This window comes from Pinus tabuliformis, chromosome J, assembly GCF_031772625.1.
Source record: "Pinus tabuliformis cultivar Carrire ecotype Pingquan chromosome J, CPIR1, whole genome shotgun sequence".
In the NCBI taxonomy this organism is placed as follows: Eukaryota; Viridiplantae; Streptophyta; class Pinopsida; order Pinales; family Pinaceae; genus Pinus; species Pinus tabuliformis.
In genome coordinates, this window is record NC_142295.1 from 1,099,035,277 (window position 1) to 1,099,042,223 (window position 6,947).

Sequence of the window (6,947 nt, forward strand, 5' to 3'; positions counted from 1 at the left end):
CGAGGGCTCTTAACCCTTCAGGTTGGCTCGGTGAAAACTCAGGAGGTTGGCCCCGAAGTCTATGGGACTTCCTCGGTAATTCAGCCACGATTAAAAAATTTTAACTACTTCACACGCAAACAAAGTAAAATCTCAATGAAAACCACCTAAAGCCTCTAAAGAACCAAACAAATTTGAATCACACGCATAAAGAATCTAGGAGATCAAACACACACAAACAGTAACTTTTTGTACTGAAAAAACTAGTTGGTGATGAAGCCCAACGTTGCAGAGTTCAATACAGAAATGGTGGTTGGAACAGTTACCCCGGCAACCTGCTTAATGAATAGACTGGCACAATTTCCTCCACTAAACCGTCTCGAGTGAAGAGAACCCCCCAGAAAATCCAAGTGAGTCTAGCCGACGTCTGCTCCAGGTACAGTGGGATCTTCCCACTACTGTCACCTTAGGAAGAATCCTATAGAATATGGTCACTAAGGTTACCAACGGAAACAAATATACCTGAGGGAACAATCTATGATCCGATATGCACACAAGGGTAGAGTAACAAGCTCAATCCCCTTGAAGGCTCCTTGACAATAATCCAAGGTTTACCAACAAGTGACCCCAGGTTCCTCGACAATGGTTAATCCGAGGTTTACTGTTTTTAATACGTGAATATCTGGTGTCGTTCCCAATGAGGAAGGATTGATTCCCACACTAGTTCGGACACGATCTCGTGCTTCTCCTTTAAGAGGAGCTTTCCCAGAGCATAAATGCAACAATTGGATTTCTCTCCTACCGCAAGATACAACTACTTGTTTGTTTTACTGTCTTGGAGAGTTAATTACTCCCTACTCCAAGACACTAGCCTAAGCTATGTTGGTGTATCAGAGTCCTAGAAATAAAAATATTACTAGATAGATTTTACTTTAAGCGTTATTTTTATTGGTTTTTGTTTAAGTCAAGAGGTGCGGAGATGAAACTCATGGTGTGAAGACTCGACTCGAAATCACTAAAAAATGCACTTAAGATGATTAAGCAATCTTTTCCCTTCAATGAACTTCTAGCTAGGAAAGAGTTTGAGAATGCAAATACTTGTAAACACAAATCTTTCTTAACAAACAAATTAAAAGAAGAGCTTTTTGTCTTTTCCAATGCACTCAAAACGAGACAACTAGTTATTTTCACAAAAATTTCCCTTTTCTTTCAAAACACTCAACCACTACAAAAACAAACTTTTTCCAAAAGAGATTTTTTATTTTTTATAAAACACTCAAAACTATGGAAATGACTAATCTTGAGATCTATAAACTATAAAAACCTATTTGAAGTCAAAGCTTACAAGATGTCTTTTTCAAGGATGTTTTACTTAGCTATAAGCAAACTAAGGACTAATTTGTCCAGAATCACAAATCAGTCAAAAAACAACCAATTTTTGTTTTCTTTTCTAAAAATGAAATCCAAACTTTTAACACAAGCTTTTTCGAAGTTTCGTAAAGAGAAAACACAAGGTGGATTCCTCAACAAAGGTGGATTTTGCAAATGGTCAGACTCATAAGAAGGCTAGTAAAAACCAAGGGGATCTGAGGTTTCTACAGCTTCTAAGCTCAGAGCTACTACAAGACCAAAATGAAAATCAAACCCAATAATCAAAACTTCTAGGAATTTCACCTAAAACCCTAACACCAATGGAATTAACCTAAGAAAAGCTTCTGACAAGTTATATGCAGGTCTGGGCAAGGGATAACAACATCTAAACAAAAACTAAGCTGACTAATAGAGATAATCTTAGGTTTTCCAAAATTTTGATAGGGTCCGTAGACCCACAGTTAACACAGGTGCGGTACCTCTCTGTGCTAAAAGCAAAAGTGCGGATAGGTCCACACTATGTCACAAGCCGAGGGTGTGGTCCTCTCCCAAAGTTATGAAAAACAAAAAATAATCCTAGATCTACTAAATCTACCCAATTCCACACACAACAAGCCAAAAACAGAAACAAAAACACAGTTTCTCAGGTCAAAGTAAAAACAAGGAAAAAATCAAGTCCCCAGCGAAGTCACCATTTTGTCACACGGAATGAGTCGATCTTGCGGACAAGATAGACCTTCCTAGAATCTAACGATATCTAGTGACAAGCAAGCCAATCAAAAACTATCTTTCTCTAAATATGCATTTATAAACAAAGGCAAACAAGTGTTTAGGCCTACCTTGGGTCCAATGCAAGTTTGTGGAAGCCTCGCTCCTTTGATCCAAATGAGCTCCCTTGTTGCGAATATGCAAACACAAACAAGCAAACAAATTAAATAGCACCTGAAAAGCCAATATCATAAAACATACTTAACATGATGATCAAGGAATTCATGAAACAAATGACATAGGACAATTTGTTGAGAAAAATGAATCTGATTGTATTAATTCAAATCAAAGAAGAACTTTACAACCTGTGCCTTGATGCTGTACAAGCTCCTCCCAGGGTCCAACAAGAAGTCTCCTCTACTTTGACAAGTTTCACTCTCTTCCCAATGAAGCCAAAATGGTATGTGATCTCTCCTCTCAAGCTTAACTAGGAAGTCTCAATTCCACCAGCATTTACCCTAAAAAATGTTCAGCTTCTAATCTCCCTAGCAACCAGCCCAATGCCTTAATTTATAGTGCAATGGAGGGAAGTTACTAGGTCCTCCTTCAAAGGGATAGAGCCCTCCTTCAAAGGGATAGCTCCACTCATCAAGGGATTAGCTCCTTCTCTTTTGGAATGCATGAACCACCTAAGAGCGACCAATCCACGTCAAAATTCCTTCTAGAATCATCTAGAATTAACCCAAAGTGAGTTTTTTAGAATAAACTTGTGCCTTTTTGACTTTCACAGGGGTCCGCACCCACTCCTTTAGGGACAGAGCGGGCAAGTCCGCAGTTTTTGTGAACAAGGGGTGCGGGACCGCAGGCAACAGTGAGAGAAAGTGCGGAACTAGAGCTTTGTTGATTTTCAATGTCTTTCTCTCATTTTCTAAGCTTGACTTGAAGAGCTGAGGTCTGAGACTTGCTTCGGAGGATAGTACAAGTGATGATAGACCCATACTGACTGCAAATAATCATGGTGACGATATTTTTGTGTAACATGGAATGCTAGAGCATTCATGTTGTGGCTCCACTGTGGGAAAGTTTTCTTTGAATGACATTCCTGACGGAAGGAGAAATAATTATCGATGCATATACTTCAACATTCAACACGATAACTAAGCTCTCGGTAGATTTAGTCGGTTGATTATTGTTATTCCTTTTGAATAAGAAATACTTAGGGGGTTTTCTACTGGTAGAAGTCTTGCTTGACTTTCTTTTTAATTCAAAAAATTCATTAGTGAGTGCCTTTAAATATTTAGTCAAGCTTTCAGTATCAACAAAATAATTTTATCTAGTCTTACTTGAAGAAGGTTGATACTTCTTGCCAGTCTCCTTGGAGTCTTATTATTCTTTGTCATTAGTGATAGCTCTAATGGCATGAAAGTATTTCTGCACGATGATTGCTTCTGCAAATTTTAAGGCCAATGTCTCCTTTGCAACTCTTTTAACGAAAGAATAAATGTTTTTTCGAAAGGTAGTTATATAATAATCTATAGTGATAGAATCGTGAGGCTGCGTGTTTGGGGGGAACTTTCTTAATATACAATTGAACTTTTGATTGAAATCTTTGACTTTCTCCTTCCCCCCATCTTAATATTTCTAAGCTCTTTTAATAACATGGAAAGAGTATTATCATTAGAAAATTTATCTAAATTTTTTTTCTTAAACTCTCTCCAACCATGGATTGAATTAACAAGAAGGCTATGATACCACATTTTTTTTATCTACATTCTAAAGTGAAAGGAAAAATCCTACAAGCAACATCATCGTATCATATCTCTACCTCTAGCATTTGTAGATGCAAGTAGAAATAACCAATATGATCCTCTAACTTATTCTTCTTGTCAGGATCAAACTTTGATAGAAACTTCTTCAGATGTCTAGGAATTTTATGAATGTTATCTAGAAGAGCAAGTGGACCTTGGGCCATCCAGTCCAGGTCTTGATCATCCATGTCTTCACCCCTGTGTTCCTCCTCCTTTTCTGAATTTGATGAGCCTTCTCCTTCACCGTTCAAGTCGTCATTAAACTCAAAATTAGTTTTCAATTGTTCTTCATTGGATAGAACAAGATATTCCTCGTACTCTTCATGAATAGGCGGAAGCAACTCTTGTTGGACTATGTCTTCTGAAGACACTACTAATTCCTCAAGAGTGGAAAAGACCAAATCTTCCATCGATGTGACCAATACACTAGTAAGAGTTGTTTCTTTCTACTTTGGGTGATGAGGAATATTATGAGGAACGGGAAGCAAGCCAATAGATTTCACAAACCAACGGGTGATAGGTCTAATTTCCCAGAGTTGCTCATAGGTAGCTTCATAGGGTAACTTTGGACCAGGCTGAGAATACCCTCCTACCTCAGGAATGGGATTTGGGGTGGTACTTGGGATATTACGGCCTTGTATAGAAGATGAATTATTGGGATGTGATGAGTGATCAGCCATTAAAAACCAGCTACCCTCCTTCTAGCACCAGAATGTTGACGGTGTTGGAACCCGCCAACATACAAGGATCTCCCCAATATGAGGTCCCAATTATACCTCACATCATTTGGTGTAGGAGTCCCATCCGGAAATGTGTAGAAGTCCCATCCACAAATATGGCCCAACATCCATTTACTTAGAGCTTTGCCTTGGATTAAGCAACTAGCATGAGAGAGTAGAGCGCATGTGCTTTTGAATGAGAAAGAGAGCATGCCTCGTGGAGTGTTCGATTGTAAATGTATCAAGGTTCTTTTACTGAAAGGAAGAAAAAATGATCCCCTAAGAGAGAAGTAATAGTACTAATATAGTAGAGACACATACAGATAATCAAGGAAGAATCATTGGCCATCAAGTGAAATAGTTCACATAGATGCTATGATCATTAAAATCATCACAACACATTTCCAACAAGTTTAGCACCAAACTCACTGAAATAATTCAATTACTTCAGTACATATTCGAACCAACATAAACCACAAACATTAGAAGAATAGTCTCAAAACATCCATGATCCATGCATGAAAATGTGTTGGCCAAAAGACTTCAAGTATTAAGCAAAAGTTCCAAGATACATGAGTATAATGAACATCACTATCTCCAATAGTGGAGCTTTAGAGCCACTACTTTATCCCCAAAAGTACTATCTCTATCTCTCTAATTCTTTATGGGAGAAGCCAAGGTGAAAATTCTTTTGCTTGAGTAATGAGGCTCCTTTTACGATTTGAGGCATGACCTTTCACATCCTCATGAATCTTGAGTTTATTATATGACTTTTAAACTTTTATGACCTTTGGATTTCTATATAACTCTTGGACTTTTCAATGACTTTTTGAATTACATGTGACTTTTGGAATTATATGACTCTTGAATTACATGTCCTTTTGACTTCTTCACACGTTTCTTTTTTCCATACATGACTCTTGGGCTTATACTTCTTTGTCTTTACAATAAATACATGATTACATCATGATTTCCACATCATCATCTGGTCAGAACATGACAACTCACTAATATTGATGAATTGGACCCATAGTGACTGATGACATCGACTTTCTTAATAGGTAACAATGTTGCCATTTGAAACTTCAATCTTGCATGCAACTTTCATATTGTTGATGTTTCCACCCTCCAAAAGGTCGTTGATCATATGGAGTCCTTTGAATTACTTTGATCATCAAGAATTAAATGTTCTTCATTTTGTTTCATCATGTGTTCTTCATTCTTAAATGCTTCCTTTGGTTTCCCTCTTTTACCGATTTCTTCGTGCATCTTTTCCATGTTGTTTGAGAATATGTGCAACTGAAATCACTCTTGCATATTTTTTTTATCATGGCCCATAAGTGTGCTCGGGAAGAACAGGGGAGACTTTTGGGTGCAAGGCACACTACCAAGGAGGGAAGGTTGATGGCTTTGAGGCTTCAAGGTGTGCTTGTGCACTCAACTGGAGAGAGGAAACTCAAGGGAGGGTGCAGGGTGTAGGTCTAAAGGACAAAGGAAGGCTGATGAGGTTTTAGAAGTGCGTTATGTGCTCAAGAGAACCAAGGAGGGCACAAGGCACACTATCGAAGGGTGAATGGATTAATATTTTACCGTCCCAAGTTTGTTATGCACTCAATAAAAGGAAAGAGGGTGCAGGGCGCAAGTCTAACGGCTGAAGGGTTGAAGCTTTGACCTTTCCAAGTGCATTGTGTGCTTAAGGGAGCCAATGAGGGCACATGACGCATAATAAAAATTTGAAGGGGAAATCATTAGTTGGTTCAAGGTACACTCATATACTCAAGGAGGGCACAAACAATTCCTAGAGTCAAATGAGTGTGCTCAAGAGGAAGACTTGATTTTTAGGGCACAGTTTGGAATAAGGAAGGGGAATGATGCTTGGGAGTGCACTATGCACTCTTGGACAGTGTAGGATGCACTTTGGAACAAGGAAGGAGTCTGACTAAGGTTCAAGATTTCGCTTTTGCACTCTCCTAAACCTAGTGGGATAACTTGTGCAACCAAATTTTGTCTAAGTTTGAAAAGTAAAACGAGGGGCGAACATAATGAGTTTAGATGTAGAATCAAGTGTGACACATATCAACTCATCAATAAAACTTAGACAAGGGAAAAAAATGAGAAATACACATCAAAACGCTAATTTACAAACACTCCCCAATTACAATAAACAAAGTGCCTACGACTATGACCAAAAGTGTCATTTTACGACAAACAAAGGTATTGTAACCATGGCGTACACTAAATATGTTCTACACATTGCAATGATACTTAGGAATTATCAAGAATACTTGAAACATGTGGGATGAATTGAAACAACACTTGATGATCAAAGCGATACTTGATATGACAGTTTGGTAGGCTCCAA